The following is a 22,661-nucleotide window of genomic DNA, read 5'->3' on the forward strand; positions in this document are numbered from 1 at the left end:
TTGGGAAAGGCTATGGAAAATTTTTTAAGAATCTAACTAGACCTGGTTGGAATTCCAAGTGGGAATTGTTACCCCTGACCAGGGATGTCACCTCTTGCCAGCATTATTAGCAGGTAATAAATAACTCATGGACCTCCCAAACATGCTCACATATGTAATCCTGGACCCTTGTATGATATTTGATAATGGTAGTGATCTACAAATCTGCAAGTGAACAGGGAACTTGAGGACCAATAGCCCGTATTAAGAGGTTATCTAAGATACTGGCCAGGACATACTGTGTCTCTGATCTTTCAAAACTCCATCTGCCAAAAAAGATTATTTCCACCTAGCATGTAAAACTTCAAATGGTGCTGTGACTATATTGAGTATGGATATCCGTATCCCAAAAATACCCTCATTTGATGTAAAGGAGACGACCTTACAGGGCCTGGACTAAATCTAGCTAGAACCCTCACAAACCACAACTTAGAACCATCCCTTCAAGAAATGAGGCTTTACTTTCTCTGTGGCGCCTGGCTACACTTAATCCTCCCCAGGCACTGGAGGGGAACATGCACTATAGTGGCAGTGGTCTGTGACCAATTATTTTTAAACTCCATTGACATAGCAGTATCATCTGGTGAAATCCCCAATCTGGCCTTTTTTCTGGAAAGTGCATTTTCCAGTGCACATCAAACAAGGAGATCACTTATCTCTATGCCATCATATGGAGATTTAACAGACAGAGGGTACTAAAGAGGACAGGCCCATGACAATCCTATATTAGAAAAACCATTTATGGGGAATTCTATAGGCAGAGGCCTATTCTAATTTGCCAGTATTCCCCTTCTTGAATTTGATCAGTACTTAATCTCTCTATTATGATGTAACGAGGGTGGAAGGCAACAGTAGGAGCCATAGAAACCCAACAACAATCCATAAATTGTCTAACCTCTGTGGAAATGCAAAATAAGTGAGCTCTTGATGTCCTTACAGTCAAGGTAGGGGGTGGCTGTGCACCCTTAAATGAGACATGCTGCTTCTGGATCAACACTTCCAGTCAGGTAGAAGTAAACTTACAGCTGCTTAAGGACAAAATTAGAATTATTAGCAGATTGAGAGAAAAGGCTGTCTCTGGATCCAGTTGGCTACAATCTCTTCTTAACTATTCCAGTCTTATATTTGGACCTGCTTAGCTCCTTTGTTAAGACCTCTTTTCCTTGTTTGTCTTGTGTTAATGTTTGGGCCTTTCATGCCAATGCTATAACCCAGATTATTTCTTCTCACCTAGAGGCTATCAAGCTCTAAATGGTGATGCAAATGTAACCATGTATGAATTCACTTTTCTTCTGAGGATGCTTAGACTGGGCCTGGTAGGAACTCTAGCTGCCATTCCCCACACAGTCCCCTACTCTAGCAGGAAACAGCCAGAAGGATCATTGCCTCACTTCCATAACAGCAGTTAGGATCTCCATTCCTGAAGGGACAATGCGAGAGGAGGAAGAAACTGGTCACGTAGGCAGTTAGAGTGGGTCCTTGGTAAAACTCCTTTAAACAAAGAACATCCTAAAAATCAAACTGCAGGCCCAAATAAGAAAGAGCTTGCATCCTTGAATGGAAACACCTACTTTGTAAACCCACATGAACTAATTCCACTTCTTTTGTGGACACATTTCTCTCTCCTTGGCATGTCTTAATCTCTTTTCACCTATTTTACATATTCCTACACTTGTAGAATTGGCCATGGGGCAAGTCTTCATTTACATAGAGTTAATCATCACTTCAGCCCCTGACTGTTCCCCAGCCAAGGTCCCAGGCCAAGCTTTCACCTCTGCCTCCAATTGGTTCTTTACACAATCATACCTCTTTCTGAGTGGTGCTTTCTCCAAGATGGTCTGCAGACCAGTCAGCACACTCTTTCCCTTCCAAGTCCATAAAAACCCCAGACTCAGCTTCATAGCTGGCAACCCTTTTTTGGGGCCACTCTCTTTGCTGAGAGCTTTTCTGTCACTTAGTAAATCTGACTTTGCCTTACTCACTCTCTGTTGTCCATGCACCTTAATTTTCTTGGTTGTGGGAAAAGAATCCAAAGCTCACCTCCAAGGGAAAATGACATGGGGAAGTAAAAGAGCTATAAGACTCTCACTCACACTTTAACAATAGGATTGAAACAACTGCAACAATAATAGGAGAATTTATGTCAATAAATTAAAATCAAATGTGAAAATAAGAAGATATTTCTCCCTAGCATTTCACGGAAGCTCATTAAGATATTAATCAGAGCCCCACCACTGCCCCCCATAAGGGGGATGCACGGTGAGGTCTGGTTTGCAGTCATGGAGCCTAGGGGCACCACCTGGGTTGGGAGGCAGCATAGAGGTGGCGAAGGTTAACAGAATACTTAAGTGCTGTGGTGACTCAGAGCAGAGAAGTAATCTGAGTGGCATGGAGTGAATCAGGGAAGGTTTCCTGAAAGAGTACCCATGCTGGATGCTCTTCTCAATCAGATCTGGATACTAAGCCTGTGAGCCGAAATTTATACAGAAAGATCAAAATGGTTTCAATGCCAGAATACTGTGAAGGCAAGAATGTCCGCCTCATAGGAGCTACTAGTTTTCTAGGGAAAGTGCTTCTGGAAAAGTTGCTGATATCTTATCCTAAGGTGAATTCAGTATGTTTTGGTGAGGCAGAAATCTGGACAGACACCACAAGAGCGAGTGGAAGAAGTCCTCAGTGGCAATCTGTTTGACAGATTGAGAAATGAAAATCGAGATTTTAGAGTTAAAATTACAGCAATCAACAGTGAACTCACCCAACCTAAACTGGCTCTCAGTGAAGAAGATAAAGAGGTGATCACAGATTCTACCAATATTATATTCCACTGTGCAGCTACAGTAAGGTTTAATAAGAATTTAAGAGATGCTGTTCAGTTCAATGTGATTGCAATGGGACAGTTTCATTTGCACAACAAATAAAGAATCTGGAAGTGTTCATGCATGTATCAACAGCATATGCCTACTGTAATCAAAAGCATATTGATGAAGTAGTCTATCCACCACCTGTGGATCTCAAGAAGCTGATTGATTCTTTAGAGTGGATGGATTGTGGCCTAGTAAATGATATCACGACAAAGTTGATAGGAGACAGACCTAACACATACATATACACAAAATCATTGGCAGAATATGTTGTACAACAAGAAGGAACAAAGCTAAACGTGGAGATTGTAAGGCCATCTATTGTTGGTGCCAGTTGGAAAGAACATTTTCCAGGATGGATTGATAACTTTAATGGACCAAGTGGTCTCTTTATTGTGGCAGGGAAAGGAATTCTTTGAACTATGCATGTCTCCAATAATGCGCTTGCAGATCTTGTTCCTTAGATGCAGTTGTGAACAAGAGTCTTGTGGCAGCCTGGTATTCCGGGGTTAATAGATCAAGAAACCTCATGGCATATAATTGTACAACAGATAGCACTAATCCTTTCCACTGGGTGAAGCTGAATACCATGTAATTTCCACTTTCAAGAGGAATCCTCTGGAGCTGGCCTTCAAACGGCCCAATGTACATCTAACTTCCAGTCACCTTTTATATCATTACTGGATTGCTGTAAGTCATAAGGCCCCAGCATTCCTCTACGATATCTACCTCACGATGACTGGAAGAAGCCCAAGGATGATGAAAACAATAACTCATCTTCACAAAGCTATGATGTTCCTTGAGTATTTCACAAGTAATTCTTGGATTTGGAATACTGAAAATGTCAATATGTTAATGAATCAACTAAACCCTGAAGATAAAAGACTTTCAATATTGATGTACAGCAGTTACACTGGGCAGAATATATAGAGAACTACTGCATGGGAACTAAGAAGTACATATTGAATAAATAAACGTCTGGCCTCCCTGCAGCCAGAAAACATCTGAACAAGTTGCAGGATATACCTTATGATTTTAATACTATCCTTGTGATCCTCACCTGGCACATTTTTATTGCAAGATCACAAAAGGCAAGAAACATCTGATACTTTGTGATTAGACTGGGTTACAAGTTTCTGTCATAGTTTCAAGCATCCAGCACTATGAGATACTGAAGACCAAGAATTCAGCGTTAGAACATCTATGCATATGGTGGTCTAAATGCACAAAAGGTAAAATATACTTAAGTCATTTCACCTTTTGTCAAGACATTAAACCATCTTAGATTGGAGTGTAAAGTAAATTATGGTACATTTTATGTAACATTTTAATGTTTATGCTCATAAAACCTAGTGAACACACTGTGTTATGCCAGCTCTAATCTACAATAGCTAACCAAAACATGACTTCATATTTTGAGCTCTGGAAGAAAGGGGTGGGATGAAGGCAAGAGTAGGGAAACAGGAACACTGACCAGTGTAACTGCAATTCTGGAGCATAATTAAAACATGCCTTAACATATAGTGAATTTCTAATTCTAATGTTCAGTGCAATGGAAGACATTTATTTGGACAGTAATACTAGTTAAGTTGGTAGATATTTGATTCTTCAGTGTTTGATTTTTTTCATTAGTTGAAGTGGGTTTTAATTTTGTAATTTTGTTAAAAATATAACCCACCTATTTTCATGTCATCCTGTAAGTTAAATGATATCAAACATGAAAGACATGTTCTCATTTTTCTTTTCTGATTAAATGTCTGATGCATATCATTTTTCTATAAGCAATCAGTTGTTTTTAAAATCAGAATGCTATATTATTCTAATGAGCATACTGGATCTAAACAGGTTTGAGAATCCATGTTACAACATATGCTATGTGTTTTTTGATGGAAAGTGAAAACAAATTCAGTAAAACTGTTACTATCAAAAAGAATAGAAATACAGTTTTCTTGCCCACATTATGATCAAACAAAAATCCTGTGAGATTGTGTTTATGTTTTGAAGCAGGAGGATTTCTTGAGACTTTGTTGGAAGTGAGAGTATTCACCATACTTGCGTTCTCCTCCCCATATAAATTTTATTCATAGGACTTTAAAAAGGCATGTGCTATCTTTCTGATGAAAACTGAAAGTCCATTAATAGAAGAATGTATTTGCAGGTAGTAATAACATTAAGAAAATGTTCTCATGTGTAAACGTGTACTAATTTTGACCTTGAAAGATGAATTCCTTCAAGAAAAATAAAATCATCCTTAAGATAATGTGTAAGAAATTAAATAAAAGACTTTATTTACATACCACATAAAGTAGCAAACTGTTGAATGAGTTTGAAGATATTTATTTTTTATGCATGTGGTTTTAGCTTTAGAAAGAAACGCATTATAGAAACAAGTGATAGCAAGAAAATTGATGTATATTTTAAGGATACATTAAAATTCCCTTTTAATCATAATAGTAAACTCTACTTACTGTTTTAAGATACATTTGGTTTAGCAGCTTATTCATCATAACACTTCTAATTAAGTTGACCAAGTTGTACTGTATTAAATAATCAAAAATGTATTTGGAGTATGTTTAAAGAGAGCAGTTCACAATACAGAAAGTTACATGGAACTTTATATCTTAAATTTGTCAATTTAAATGCAATGTATAAGAAGTCTATTTTGCTACTGTGAAAAAAATTAAATGTAAAGGAAATCACCTACTTTCATGCAGGTGTATAATCTTGTAAAGGAAAAATGCTTCCATGCTGAAGCCAGACTTTCTGTAGTAAAACTCTTAAATATTATTTTAAAAGAAATGTGTGTGTGTGTGTGTGTGTATATATATATTCTTTGGAATGATACTAAAGTCTCTGGCCTTGGACCTACCTTATATGAAGGTATAAGATACCATGACAATGTCTGAAAATTGAATAAATAATGATGCCTTCGGTTTAAAGTGGCCAACATAATATATATCGAGTACTCCATCTCTCCAAATGTATTTCCATAATGTGTTGAAAATATGCTAATATTTGTATGATTTTTATATTTCTGCCAAATAGACTTAGAATCAGGTGAATTGTCTTTGTGTCTTGCAAAAGAGTTGGGGACAACTTGGGCAGGCCTATGAAGTGCATAGGCAGTGTATGTCTTCTGAAACTTTTTTTTTTTTTTTTTTTTTTGAGATGAGTCTCCTTCTTTCACCCAGAAGAGTGCAGTGGCACAGTCTCGGCTCACTGCAAGCTCCGCCTCCCGGGTTCACGCCATTCTCCTGCCTCAGCCTCCGTAGTAGCTGGGACTACAGGCGCCCGCCACCGCTCCCGGCTAATTTTTTGTATTTTTAGTAGAGACGGGGGATGGTCTCGATCTCCTGACCTCGTGATCCGCCCGCCACGGCCTCCCAAAGTACTGGGATTACAGGCGTGAACCACTGCGCCCGGCCTGAAATGTTTTATTGTTCTTGTAATCTAACTTAAATGTTAACTGGGAGGGTGCTGAGGCCACTGCATTAATTCTGTGTGTTTAGAATTCTGTTGTCAAAAGTAAACTAATGAAGAAATTAGTTTGTCTTTCTGGAATTTAAAGTTCTAAAATTAGTATAAAGAGTATATAGATCGTTAATCCCCACCAACTAGACTTTGAACTTAAAGTCAAACTTAAACATTTGAGAAATCATTTGTGTCATTTACTAGACATGATTTTTAGTTCTGTTTGATTATGTTTTCTACACAAACTCATTATTTAACAAGATAGCCTACTAAATTAAATGTTTCTTATTTCATTTAACTCATTTGATTAAAATGCATTCTAAAACATTTGGAGTTTTTCCCCCTATTCACCCTTAATCCTGGCATATGCATTTGTAAATTGTGATGATATTGGTACTATATTTAAATTTGATTTGGCAACATTAACATGTCCTAAAACTCAGTGCAAAGAAGCATGGCAGTACGTTCTTTGACTTAAGGAGTGCATAAAATAATCATTTTTGAACCTGCATAATAAAGCTTGAAAGCAGGGAAAAGAATTTCCTTTTCCCCCTTTTTTGTGCTGTCTGTAGGAATTCATTTGGAATTTCTTTTATGCTTTTTGTTTGTTTGTTTTAAATGTAAACTGATAATCTTTTATAAGAAGTAAATAGAAGTATTATTGGGTGTCTTCGATTGCAAAGCAAAAAGTAATAAATGAATCCCTATATTTCCATTACAGTATTTATTGTACTTTCATGTTCTGAAAATTATCCATGAAACAATATGGATAAGATTACAGGAAGCAGTCCTTACTTAAACTTCTTGTCTGTTTGGGGTGTACTCGTTAAGTCTTATATCCTAATTTTGTTTAATTCTGAGTTGCTTACAGGGCATTTTAGGGAAAGCATACAGGCAGGATGAACACTTTGTGTTAAAGTGTTATTTTTATGTATTACCTGGAATGAGGAAGGTTTTCTTCTGTTTTCTAAAAACAGTAACCAAGAAACCTCCAGGGTGTCATTAGGTTCCAGCTGTTCTCCTCCACATTGAATGATATCCTGTTAATTTATAGGTACATTTGTAGTCATTCATATGTCTGTTAAGTATAAGAGATAATTCATTAGTAATAGAAATTAACTGAACCCTTTTGGAGCAGGGGAGAGTATCAGGCAGGGGTCGGGTAAGTGTAAATGGCCTTCTGAGCATGCTCTTCCAGGCTCACTGCCAGCCCTGACTTGAAACCATTAGCACTGACTTGCTCTGTTTAGAGAAAAACTTTCCAACCTTTTGCATGAGAAACAAGAAAAAGGAATATATGCCACGTAACTGGATTACAGAAATGAGTTAATTAATAGTCTGTCTGATAAAAGAGATATGAAATATTTTCTTATGGAATTAATATTTTTGGTCTTGAAGCATTTTCTTGTGGTAGAATGTTTTTGTCTTTTTTCCTGGTGGTACCCTCTTAGCATATATCTTTGTTACCCTTAAGATCCTAAACAAATCATCTTTGTCAGTTAAGCATGGTTGTGCAAAAATTGTTAAATAATTCCTTTGATTTGTCTTTATTAAATAAAAAATATGGGAAAATATATTAATCAGGAAAGCAATTACAATAATTAATATAATTGCTGTTATTTAAATATAGTATTTTAGAGGCCATTTTCTTTACAAAACTATCCAAACAGCATAACATGAAAAAACGGAGCATTAACATAACGTTTTTCAATAAATTTATTACACCTTTGCCCAAGAAGTTAAAAAAAATAAATAACTGGTAAATAGTGTAAAGTAATGATATAGAAGTTAAGAAGAAATTATTTAGGCAGATAGTGAGGGTAAGGAAATTACTCTTGGTAAGGTTTTCCTTTTAATGAAAAGCGGCCCCCAAATCATTTTATTTTCTAAGAGCAGCCAGTAAAATCGAGCTGCAGACATAGACAAGCAAGCTGAAGGTTTGCTTGGGCGAATGCCGGCAGCGGCGCCAATAGGAAAAGGCTACCTGGGAAGAGGCATATTCAAAAAGGTGGCTCCATCTTCCCTTTTCTTTGTCAGCCACGTGTGCAGTAAAATGCCGACAATATGGTGCCAACCAACTGGAAAGTCATTTTGCATAATAAGATTATTCAAGATTAGTATATCACGCCTGGTCCAACCAATCTGTGGGCCTTATGTAAATCAGAATCCGCCTCCTCAAGCCTACCTATAAAATCTGGTGCAGTCCACAGTGGGCTAGATTTCCCTTTGGTGCGCCCCTCTGTCTTCTGAGGGAGAGCTGTTCTCCTTTCTTTCTTTTGCCTATTAAACCTCCGCTCCTAAACTCACTCCTTGTGTGTGTCCATTTCCTTTATCTTTTTAGCGCGAGATGAATAACTCCAAGTATTTACCCTCCATAAAGGGCATCCTCACTTGCAAAAATATTTCCTAATTGTATCAAGATAAGGATGTAATCATCACTTCAGTGCATGCCTCGGACTACAAAATATATTTTTAAGTGCTACATTTATTTATAGTGCAGTCTTTCTCTAACATATTAAATGTATTCAATAACCTATATTTAATTTTAAGGGAATGTGTATTACTTTAATGTGCAATTCCTATAAAAGGATAAATTAGATACAGAAGGAGCACCAGTTTACACCTGTCCTTAAATCTATAACTCTTTGAAATAAAGTGTCAAATCGATTTTAGGTAGCACGAATGTATAAACTTCAAAATTGGGTTTCACATGCTGGTTTGGTAAATGTAAAATGTATGGTAAACACGTGTTTTAGATTATGAAAGACTAGAACATCATGCCATCTACATACAAGTAAATACTTGTAAGCATTTCTAAAGTGATGATAGCCTACTACACAAAACAAACATTAGTAGAAAGATAATTTTGTGCAACAATAGGCTTCATTGCAGATCTTGAGTTTGCATTTTCAGTTAAAAATATGTTTTGTTAAAGTCCTAATTATAATTTATCTGGAAGTTGTAATGAATTATGATTTAGTTGTCCAAATGTCTTTCAGTGTATGTATGCAGGGTAGTGGAAAGTATATAAATCCAGAAGTAGTATAATTAAAAAGATAATGCCTACAATCATAATATATGAATATTTACAGGAATTTTCTTCACTGCAACTGATACATGAAAAATATATGTAAACTTATTTTTATTGGCTTTCTTACATTACAAAAAACTACCCAATAAGTGTTAGTTATTACTTTTAGGGCAACGTTTATTTTTAATTGCACATATTTTCATCACAATCAACAGAAAAGTGAACTGATAAAGATGAAGAAGACACACAGAAAAAAATAAATACATAATTCCTTAGAGTAATTTTATTTTCTCTTATTGGAGTTCACTCAGTGACAAAAATATTTTATTCCTTTTAACTAATAGGCATCATAACAGTTATTGCAACATATTTTCCTTTTTGTGTTGCCAGTAAATATATTTTCGTTCATTTTGTTTGGGAAGCACCAAGAAAATATGTAATAATTTATCATAAAATATTTTAAATAAAGAAGTTATTTCTATAAAGAACACATGCAGAAAGTAAGCTGATAATTTTTGGTTGAATACCAAGATGAGTAAAAATGTACAATATTGTGTATATTCTGTCATTAATTTCCAATTGCTCTGTAAGTATGAAAATAATGTCTAAGTTGCCGTAATTGCTCAAGAATTATAGAACTTTCAATTACATATTTGTCATATGAAAATAAATGTACATGTGAGGAAAGATCTGAAGAATGTACCAAAATGTATGAGATGCAGAGAAATATACTGTTGTTTCCATAGTAACAGCATGTTCAGCCAGTTGGAGCACCATAGTAACTACAAGAGGAAAAATATGGAGGACATAACAAATATAAATTTACAAAATTAAAAGATTCATTTTGGTAAAGTTGGCACCTGACTATAAAAATCCACTTTTTTCTAATTCTGCTTAGGATCAGGACTCTCCTAGGCTTTACAGAGTTTGGTTTTCTATTGTTCCACATTTTATGAAGACCATTGTCATTTTTGAAATATGCTAGGATGGTCTCTATAAAGTTGTGGTAATGATTAAATAAAATGAGACAATTTATGATAAAGTGTTCTGTAAATTGTAAAGAGCTACACAAATTCATCATTTTAATTTTTTCAAATTTTGACAATAAAACTTTGACCCTTCTTTTGTTAGTTCCTAATTTATAATAAGTCTTTGCATAAAAATAAGTTATTTAGTTTATTGAATTTTGAACCAGAAGCTGATGTCTTTAAATTTTTTCTAAATATTTAATTTTAGATTTCCTTTTAACAGTAGAAAAACTAAAAATTAATACGTAGTTTACATGAAGAATGTAATGGAGGCAGGAAAAAAGTGAGGCTATGTGAGATCAGTCTTCTTAGGATAACAAAAATTTAACTGAATCTCATGGTCCAATGCCATATAGATAATTTCTTAGTTTTTTCCCTGGCAGAGCTGATGTAATGAAGCAGGCTTGAGATTAGCTATTTCTTCACATGATGATTAAATTTAAAGAGAGTAACATTTTAAACATTGCTTTATGTTTTTAGTTTAGAATTAAAAAAAAAAAACAGTTGAATCTTCAGTATTTAATTATAACTTTTCTACCACAATTTGAAAAGCACTGAAAATTTTATGTGAGTCTTAGCTACACAGTTGAATGCTACTTTGATCTATAGTCACTTTTCTCTGCATGTTGATGTCAAGACATCTAGGTCAACTTTCTCAACACAACAGAAAAAAATATATTAAATTTATTTATTTATTTTTTATACGTAATTACTTATAACATGGTAGTATAGTGTAGTAGTTAAGCATCTAGCGTCTGACATGTCCTGCCTGGCTTCCAATCATAGCTCAGATATTTATCATTTGTAAGATGGGGTGAATTACTTATGCCCTCTGCCTCATTTTACCATCTGCAATTTTGAAATTATCATTTGTAATTGAAGTAATTATTCCTGGTAATTTGAAGATAGAATGAGTAAAAGTGTGCAAAATAATTAGAACAATGTCTAGCATAATAAAATACCCAATGAGTGTTAATTATTATTTTTAGCACAGCACTTATTTTTAACTGAAAACATTTTCATTATAATTAATAGAAAAATTCACTGCTGAAGATGAATAATACACACAGAAAAACAAATATGTTATTCTTTAGAATAATTTTATTTTTTCTTATTACAAGAAAGAAACGATTACTTCTCAGACTTGTCTATAACGTGTCACATGCGTAATATCTACTCCAGCCAATTGTGCACTTTTAATGTTAAAGAAATTTTTGAGCGCAGATCTTCATTTGATTCTCATAGTATTTTTTCATAGTTCCTTATTTTTACCTTATTTTCCTGTATTTTAACGTCTATTATTTCCTCATGAGTAAAGGATATTGCAATTCTTAGAATATTGTTATCCAAGGTAAAGACTATATGTTTCCTTTTTGATACTTTGAGAGATTACTAATTTTTAAGTAGAAAGTTTGACATTTCCCAGATGCATTATCATGAAACTTTTCTACACTTGAGTTTATTGGCCTTGTGCAAATTATTAATTCATGTAATAAATAGCAGACACTGGTAACAGTTGAATAATAAAGTAAAAACAGAATGATGATAAATAGCAAATTATTTTATGTCTCATAAACCTGGGTTCTAATTTTGGCTTCTGTCAATGATTAGTCATATTAATAGGGCCAATCATCTGAAAATCTTTATCAATATAACTGTGATTAAATAAACAGAAACTTTAGAATACATGTTAAATAATGGTTTTAAAGTTGATAATATATAAATGAAAAAACACATTAATAAATAAGTAGAATTAAAAGCAAAATTAATAGTAGATACTTATGATTTTATAGAGCTTTGAATGCCTTTTGCTAAGCAGTTATATCAATTCCTTGAAGCTAAAAAAGTCAACAACCTATTATTAAAACCTCAAAGAGTGCATTATCATCTTGTAATGGCCAGAAATAAATTAATAATCCATATTTTTAAAATATGTATTGAGACTTCATCCTCATTTTATGCATGGATGCCATGGTGATGCGAAAGATTTTATTTTGCAAACTAACTAATCACCGAGGCCAGGGAAATGGAATTCTTTGGCTTCTAGGTCCGAGGAATCAGGCTCGCTTACTGCTTTTGCTATAATAGAAAGAAATAGCTTAAGATCCTTCTCCAACCCATTAAAAAATGGGTTTTCTATAGGAAACTGAGGTTCTGCTATCACAAATAGAGAAAGTGATGTTGGTTGATTAAGAAAATATATATCCAGTACCTATGGAAAATTTTGGATAAGGTATTAGATCAACTATTTGGTAACTAATTTAAAATAACATTTTTTAAAAAGTTACTTTTTATCTATCATACTTAGGTGCCTGAGTACATGGTGGCAGGTTAATTGCTGCTTCCACTTGCCTTGAAATTGCCCCAAACATCTTAAAATTAAAGGAAAAACGTGTGAATTACTTCTCTTCTAAATATTGCATCAAGTTTTAGCACACAGGCACTTCCCCACCTCACTGTCCTGTTGCTATTGACAATTAATTAAACAGTAATTATAACTACTACTGCTTTTGCAGCTGCTCTTAGGAAATTCTAGCTAATGTTCTGATTCATTTATCTATTGGTAGATCAATTGATTGATTAGTTTCCTAATAACAGCCCAATGAGAAAGAAACTGTCATTATTCCCAGGTGAGTGAAAGGAGACACGAAGAAGGCAGGCAATATCAGTCTGAAATTGCACAACTGGTAAGTGTTGGAGATAGGCTTCCACTCACACAGTGTGACTCACAGACACTGCAGTCTGCAACACCAACCTCCAAGCTATTCTGCCTACTTCAGTTACAGAGGTTGGGAGTTGGGAGGTGAGAACAGTAATTTGTTATAGAATTGGTTTGCCAAGATATTTGGGGAGAAGTATACAATGATATGTTCACAAAACATTTTTATCACAATGTGCTCTATTTGTCAAAACACTACAGAGAGGAGATGAATTCAGAAAAAGAATTCACCACTTTGCAACAGACAAATAAAAGAATCCAACTTTTTTGAACTTTAAGTGTTGGAAGAGGCATCTTTCTTATTCCCAACTATTTAAAACCAAAACTGAGAAAAACTTTGATCAATAAAAGCAGATTGAAGCCCATCTTTGTGTGGAGAATCAAATTAAAAGGATGATCAATATACTTGCTATCCAAAGGCTTTAAGATGCCTCATAGTAAAAGTCCATCTAAGTGTGTGGAATGAAGTGTATTCTTTCAATTGGACAAAATTGCTCAGTGAAAAGAGGACAAAGTTATGGCTATATCACAATTCTTGACAAGTTTAAAGTACTCTCAATTAATTTTAGAGATGGCAAAATGATTAGATTAAAATGGCAGTTCGAGGAAGGAGGAGATCCAGCATTCAGACAGGCAATCTGCCCAACATGCATTCTAGTGAAGTTTCAAAAGTAAAACACATACTAATGTTATGCATGCTACCATAAAAAGAATGAAGGTTGTATTACACCTAATTTCACATCAACAACATAATTTGGCAAAAGAGAATAAAATAATAGTTTCAGAATTCTAAGCAAAAGAAATTCTGGATCTAAAATTTGGTATTCCATCAAATGTCCACCAAGAGGATAAAAGAAATATTTTCAGATACACTAAGACTCAGAAATTTTACTTCTTTCAGAATGTTGCTTAATGAAAAAGTCAAAAGAGAATGCATTCTGGAAGAGAAAAGAAAGAATCAAGAAGAAGAAAATTTGCCTTCCAAAATGCATTCTACTTCAGAGTATAAAGAATAAAAGCACTATGATAAAAGCTGTGCACCTCTCCTAGAAAATGACTGTTTAAACAGAAGTTCACAAGGTTCTGAGAATAATTACTCTGTAAATCAGTAAATTTTCTGAAGCCCAGTTAGGAATCTGGATAGTAGTAGGAATGAGAAATAAGCAAATTATTCTTCTGTCAACATGAAAAAATAAACACAATTAATAAATCTCACTGGTCTGAGAATCTATAAAAGATAATTCAGATAAAAAAGAAAGCATAGACATGATATAATTTTGAATTATTCTTATAATTTAGAAAATGCTGTCAATCTGATAGTAATGCTTTTAATATTTAACTGCTAAGCCTACTTTTGGTGATAAATCATTTTGCCTCTTTTTAAATAGGTCTAGTCCTCTAAATACATTTATATAATTAAGGCTTTGTAAATGCTGTTATCAGTTTTCAATTATTTAAACAAATCTTGAAACAAATTGTAAGTTACTATTGTATTTACAGAACAAACTTTTCTTATGTAAACCTTAGCAACAGAAAAGGGAAAGGATAGCTTAAGGAAGTTTGAAGGTAAATAAGAAATCAGTCAATTGAGGATCTTAAGTTGATCTTAGTTAACAGATCAATAAATACAAGATACATTATTTAAAATTAGTAATTAAGCAAAAGCATATAGAAAACAAAGTCAATCTGTCAACCAAAAATTCTAAAGCATGAAGGAGATGTCAAATTATCTGTATAATATAGTGATTTGATCATATTTTGTAAGAAAATGACTAAAAATAAAAAAAAAAGAAGAATATAGTAAGCAAGTTTGACTTTGGGATAATATATTAGTTTTCTAAGACTACCACCAAAAGTATCACAAATCAGGGTTTTCCATAATCTCCTTCTCAGGTTCAGTAATTCTATAACAGTTTATAGAACTCAGGAAACACTTTACTCAACAAGTTTATTACAAAGAATATTATAAAAGATACGAATGTACAGCCAGATGAAGATGTACATGGAACAGATCCAGAAGGGTCCTAATACAGTCACTTCTGTCCCTGTGGAGTTGGAGTACACCACCGTCCTGGCATGTGGATGTGTTTACTAACCCAGAGGCTCTCCAAATCCGATAGGTTAGGAATTTGTATAGAGGCTTCATTCATGTGAGCATGATGGATTTACTCAATCTCTAACCCCACTTCCCTCGCTAGAGGATGTGGGGGTAGGAATAAATGTTTTTAGCTTCTAATTATGGCTTGGTCTTTCTCGTGACCTGCCCCCAACCTGAAGCTGTCTGGGAGCCCACCAAGAGTTGCCTCATAAAAATGAAAATGTTCCTGTCACCCAATAAATTTCAAAGAACTTAGAAAATCTGAGTAAGATGCTTCTATCACTGCCATCACTCAGGAAATTGTAAGAGTTTTAGGAATACTGTATAAGCAACCAGGTGCAGAGATCAAATATGCATATCTTATTGTGTCACTTACCTGTAATTTTTCTAGCAGATCTTTCTAGCCCAGTCATATCCTTGATGTTCTCTTCCCAAAATTCTTTGGTATTATTTTGCAATATAAATAATCTGGTAATTTTCCAAGTCTTCAAGTTCTGGTTCATTTTTGCCTAACAGTTCTTCCATTTATCTCTCTCCTCACTCAGGTTGCTATAAGCAACAAGGAGAAACCAATAAACACCATCAATACTTTGTTTAGAAATCTCCTTAGCTAATTATTCAAGTTTACCACTTAAAAGTTCTATTTTGCACAAAACCCTCATACACAACTCAGCCAAGTTCTTTGCCACTTCATAACCAGAATCACTGTTCAACCAGTTCCCAATATGACATCTTCATTTCTGTCTGAGACCTCACCACAAGCATCTTTAACATTCATATATCTACTGATACTCCATTCATGATTATATATGCATTCTCTCTGAAAATAAAAGCTCTCAGCTCTCCTTTTTTCTGTGTACTCACCAGAACTGCCTTTAATGTCCGTATTTCTACAAAATTTCTTCCAGGCAATGTAGGTTTTTCCCCTAATATGCACCTCAGTATTTTTCCAGCCTCAGTTACCCAGTTCCAAAACCACTTCTACATCTTTAAGTATTTGTTACAGCAGTACCTCACTCCTGGTATCAAAACATGTATTTATTTGGTAAAACTGCAATAAGAAAGTACCCCAATTCTGGAAGGTAGCAGTCTGAGATCAGGATGTTGGTAGAGTTACTTTCTATTGAGGCCTCTCTTTCAGCTTGTAGAGACTGTGTATCTCCTTGTCTTCACATGGTTATCATGCTGTACCCATCTGCGTCCTAAATGTCTTTTCTTATAAAGGCACCAGTCATATTGGATATCAGAGCCTACTTTAATGACCTCATTTTAACTTAACTGAAGTATACCGATTTAAAGACCTTATTTCCAAATACAGTCACATTCTGAGGTTCTGGCTGTTAGGATGTCAACATATAAATTTGGGGAGAACACAATTTAGCCTACAATAGAGGGCTATGCTAGAGTTTGGCAGTGATTATCAGATGTCTGTTCCACATCCATTATTTTCTTTGTAACAGATCCACATTTTTATAACAACAGGCAATATTTCTAGTTAAAGATTACAGTTTTATGGCTCTATTGTAGGTAAGCTTGGCAAAATATATATTAGAAATGTTACCTGCAAATTCCAATTGCTATTTGGGGAATAGCTGTTTCCTTGAAGATGGAAGTCAGTTAAATATATTGTGCCTAAAACATAAAAGTGTCCAATGTCTCAACAGGTAGCTGTCACACTATCCCTGGAGAACTGATAACCTGAGATAGATTTAGTACAATTATTCTGAACATAGCAACTTAAAACAAATGTTTATTTCCTGTTTGCAGGTTGGCTGGTGGACTGTATTTTCACTACTCTGAGCTGGGGGTCAGCTGGACTTCAGACTTTCAAGTCTATTCCAGGTGTCTTCATTCCAGGATCTAAGCTAAAGAATCTACAACTTCCTAGTATGTGTTCTTCTGACTGGGGACGGGAGACACGTATAGAGAGCTGTGGAAAATTTCCATACTTCTTTAAGACTTTTTTGAAAGTAGCATAGTAGAATTTCCACTTATATTTTATTGGCCAAAACAAGTCATATGGTTAAGTCCAAGTGATGAGGCACTGAAAAGTTAGAAACAAAGGAATGTAAAATTCTATTCCGGGGAGGGAGGAAAAGATTCGGAACAATATCCGCAAGTAATCCAACATTCCACAGTAGTCTAATATCCTGCCACTTATAATAGATAAAATAAATGTTTATTTTGTTTAAATTCCTATGATTTATTTGTTACTAGTAGCCCGGTACAGTTTTAACTTATACCCAGAGCTACAGTCTTTTAAATTTCACTTGTTAATTCTTCTGTGTTAACAAGTTATTTTATGCTGTACATTTTACGTTTCATCATTGTAATATTAATGAAAAAAGCCTTTTTTCAATCCTGAAACAAAATTTGAACTGACTTGTAGATGCCACAAAAGGGAGGTTTAACCAGACAAGACTTTAGGAGAGCATGTTGTTGGAAAGAAGTTAGCAACCATAGGACTCGGTTGTGGACATCCAGAAGATGGTGCAAAACAGTAGCTGCATTTCCGCAGAAGCCCAATGGATGTGGACAACAATGGCATAACAGAGGTAACAGGCTGCCATGAGCTTTGTGAAAACAAATTCATGACACTAATTGACTTCTTTAATATGAGAAGAATCAAGATTTTGCACACTTAAGTTGAGGACAGATTTAAATTAGCCAACCAAATAAATGTCTGTAATATAACAATATCCTTTTTGGAAGCCAGGAAAGCAGTATTTTTCACTGGTAGAGATCAAAAAAATTCTCCCTAAGTATTGTATACTTTGTGAGCGTGTGAACATGTGAATGAGTTAAAGAGCAAGTCTTTTGGAATTGTCTTTGTAACTCTGAGTAAAACAGTAGTGTCAATATTTCCTTGGGTTAATGTAAGCAAATCTGCCATTAATACTAGGCAAAAAAGGAACTAATTCATGAACTTTCTCATATTTGACATATTATGGTAAATTATGCTGAATGAATTTTAAAAATTAATAATTTTGAAATGTAAATTTAATTTACTTAAAATATATCAGGACTGTATTATAGTTTAAAAGTCATGAAAAATTATGAGATGTTTACTTTCATTGACAAAATTAAAACTATAGAACTTTTGAATCAGCAATCTTAATTTCATACTTCAGCGATATTTCTATGTGAACAGTATTTCCAGAGAGATGAATTAATGTATGTAGCCTATTAAAGTTGCCTTGTGAGAGTGAGATAATTCTATAAATACACAAAAAAGTTTATAATTAAACAAAAATAATCTTTCATAATGTATTGATACTGCATGATTAATAATTGCTTTCTAAATTTATGATGCTTACTATATGTACTTGTATTACATTTCAAATATTAACATAATTTTCTCAACATATATTTTAAAATGTGTTTTATATAAGACACATGCTAGATAGTATAAGTCTCTATATGAAGCTGACATTGTAGAACCTTCTCCTTTTAGGGAATTTATACTACATTTTTAGACTGCCTTCTGATGCTCATTTAATCTTATTTCAAATAAAATACTTAATTAGTAAAACAAATCCAACTTCTACAGCATGTTTGGATGAAAAAACAATAATGACTACATCCAGAGAAAAAATATCCAATATAGAAAACAAGTTCATCTATCTTTCTCTACTTACATTCTTAGCATTCTGTTTTATAATTCCGAGTTGGATCTATTTCTGTACTCAAAAACGGAATAGTATTTGCCACTCTTCAAAGACAGGACACTTTTTCAGAAATGTGTGTCTTTTTCATATGGTTTTCTCTTTCTGTCTTCCACCTATTAAAACATAGATAGCATTCAATACCTCGGTTAAGTATGATAGTTTATGTGAAGCTTTATATGACCATAAAAAATCATTAAATTTCTTCTTCCTTTGAAGTTTATATATTTGCACATCTCATCTAATTCCTACAATAAACCTACCCCCTTTGGTAGGCATAAACACCTTCCACTTTATTGATAAGAAAACAAAGTTATATAAATCATAGACCTTTATCAATGTCATTGAACAACAACAAAAAAATATGTGTTAAAGTTTGCTTTTATTCAAGCCAGTGTCAATTAAAATTCTAGCTCTTTCTACTATCCTAAACTACAATGTTACTTCTCTCTCTCTCTCTCTCTCTCTCTCTCTCTCTCTCTGGTGCTTTTATGACAAATGGATTGCCTTCCAGTTCCATGTGGTGTATCATTTTCAGTAACTTACTGATGTGTTTTCTGTGAGAAGAAAACATATTTTGTGATATCTATAGACCCAGCACTCAGCAATTTCCTGACACACAGTAGGTGCCAAATGAATATTTATTAATCTGACCTGGAAAAAGACTCTATTTATCAAGACGTGGTCCCCTATTTAATCTATGGAAAAGTATCTTTTGCATTTTTGGAAGATTTTCTGGGAAATAAATTGCTTTTGAATGCTCACATTATTCCAGTTTGACATGCTTGGAAAGATTATGAGAAGCCCTGTAACTAATACAACAAAAGTAGGATGACTTAAAGATTCACTGACTTGTAGAGCTTAAGAAAGCATTTGGTAACCTTAACTTAGCTCACTGACAGGAACCAACACTTTTAATAGTTCTGTCAGAATGCCTAGGTACTTCTCTGAGAGATGCTGCACGAATTTTTATACATCAACAGTAGTAGATATAAATTATTGTTGTTTCCATCATGTCTTAAAATGTGTAACTGATACTGATCTTCAGGGATTGTTATCAGATGTATTTCATGGCCATTACCATGTATTCGGGAAATACAAAAAGAACATCTTTAAGTACAGTGGAACACCATAGTGCACGGCATATCAAGTCATTTACACTTTTTGGCAGCTTCCTGGAGTATAGCAATGTCGTTTCCTGCCATTAACAGATGGAGTCTCAATGTGAAAACTGCTACTGTAAAATCCGCAATATGTCAGGTTAAAGATTAAGTGAAATCAATGTTACAGGGTGCTATCATCTTATATATTAAAATTGTACATAATGTGCCGATTATAAGCTTCATGAATTTACTTATTTAAAAAATAAGATTTATGGCAAAAACTTCAATATAGATAAGGCACATTACGGAAACAAACTTATGTCCCCGATGTGAGTGACAGATGCTATCAAAGCTGTACAACATCATGCTTCTCTGCTTTTCAAATTAAAGATGTACAAAACAAGAGCATTTTTATGGGTTGCTGTTAAGGTTGATGAACCAAGAAGTTGACAGCTTTTAAAATGTTTTAAGTGTGTATAATTGTGTGCATTAACATCAAGAATTTCTCTTCCCGCTTTTTCCGGATAAATGGCTTCGTGTCAAACACATTGTTTCAAATTTCAAAATTTTAAAGGGCAAGTGGCTTGAAATATATGGGGCTAAGACACATATTTTTGTCCTTAAGTTTAAATTCAAATATGTTTGTAATTATGAAAATAATTTGACTGCCAAATTAGACTCAGTTCAGAGATTCTGCCCATTATTTTAATTATTCAATAAATAAACAAAGGAGAAACGGGGTCAGAGTGATTCCTTCCTTCACATATCAGACATAAGCTTTTTGGCCCTGGGCAATGTATGGGGCCTTTAACAGCGGATACAGGTTAGTTACTATACACATGGTAAAACAGCACTACTTTGTATCCCAGACTTTCTAGACTTGGTATAGCTTATGGAATATGCTACCAAAAGCCATACCTCATCAATCCCTATATCCTAGTTTTGCTTTGTCTATGCAATGCCAAACCAAGGGTATCCTGCTAAATGAATTTCCTAAAAATCCCTCTTCATCTAAAATATATTTTGCCTATTTATAGGAGATTGGTCATTAGCAGCTTTGTAAAAAAAGAAATAAATTGTGTTATCTGCTTTCATGCCTTTCAGGTAGCACCTTCCATTAGTTAATCAAGAAATAAATTAAAGGCCATGTGTATTACCTTCTTCTCCAACCATCAGCAAATCAGTGATTAATTTTGTATAAATTCTGTGATCAGGTAAAAAAGAAAGCTACTACTTTGATAAGGGATCATAAATGTATGTATTCATCAAACAGAAAAAAGGAAAGAAAAGTTATAGTAAAATTATAGTAAAATTTTAATACCTATATTTAATTAAATTTAAAAGAAATGAAATGGTTCTAGACCACATTAAGTATTTGATAAGCTTGTCAACATGCATGATATAAACATACTTATATAGAGTGATGCCACATTCTTGTAAAATCACTATGATTTTCAGACAACAAAAAAACTGCAATTTATAGAGCAATTCTGGCAATTGAGTCAGACAGTCTGAGGAAATGATTCAAGGGAAAAAATTACCAAGTACCAGACAGGCACTTAATTTGTAGAAGCAATTAAAAAGTTAATCACACCTCATCCTCTCATTCATATTACACAGACCTTGAAAATGTGCAATTTGCATTCCTTATTGAATAATAGTAAAGTGTTTGCATTTACCTTGCCAGTGTACAGAGCTGGCATCGTAGATAAGCAACCGGTGCAGTCACACAAAACCCCAGTGTAGAAAGAGTTTAATGCTCTGTGGTTGCCATCTTGAAATTCACAATAATTTTATCAATGAATGTGTGCTTTGTATGTGAAGTCAGATGAGACAATGAAGCATATGCCGGAACTTGGAGTCTCGGCTCATACATGGCTGTTCCACACCGCCTCCCTCCACTCCTGGGTTGGGTTCTTAGCAGCCTATTTCCTGACTTTTGGTGCTCCATGCCCTACCCAGCTCCCTCTTCCATCAGCAGCCTGTGACTCTGCCACTCTCTGCCCCAAATGGAGTGTGGGTGTGGTCTTAGGGGAAGTTGGGACCATCTTGGTGGGGAGCAAGGGAGTATCTGGCAGCACCACCAAACGTTCGTCAGAAAAATAGGTGGGAGCCTCTTGTCCACACCCACACCAGGTACTAATTGTGTTGTATAACACAACGCAATAATCACAGGAAGCAGTTGCCAAGTTGAAGGCTATCCTTCATAATGACAACAAAATTAACGTTGGCTTTATCAAAACCTGAAAGCTTGCTTAAGAGACTCCAAAATTCTAAGATATAGGCCTCAGAGGTGTTATCTAGCTAGTGACAATATCTGTGGAGTCCAGAGGAAGGGCTTAATAGAGATGAGATTCAGGTCAGGGCAAGGGCCATTGCTAGGGGGAAGCTTGTAGGACTAGCAAGTGAACTGGAAGAAGCAAGTCTTTTTTCCCTTTTTGGCTTTCAAGCCTCCATCTAAAGCCACCAAATAGCAAAATATAATGGGGAACCCTCTGTCAAAGGAGGAAGGTGATGTGAGCATTGGGGTGAACAAAAACTTCATCTCTAAACTATCTGTAGCCTCAGTGATCCTACCCACACTTGCATTGATTGCTGTAATGTTTCATTAACTTTTGCTAGTGGAAATGGAAGTGTTAACAGGTT

At 34.6% G+C, this 22,661-nt stretch overlaps 1 pseudogene; it reads left to right on the forward strand.

Annotated features, from left to right (window-relative positions):
- The first annotated feature begins 2,536 nt into the window (after positions 1 to 2,536).
- Positions 2,537 to 3,495, forward strand: LOC105529067 (annotated as a pseudogene).
- Positions 3,496 to 22,661: the final 19,166 nt, after the last annotated feature.

This window comes from Mandrillus leucophaeus, unplaced genomic scaffold, assembly GCF_000951045.1.
Source record: "Mandrillus leucophaeus isolate KB7577 unplaced genomic scaffold, Mleu.le_1.0 Scaffold746, whole genome shotgun sequence".
NCBI lineage: Eukaryota > Metazoa > Chordata > Mammalia > Primates > Cercopithecidae > Mandrillus > Mandrillus leucophaeus.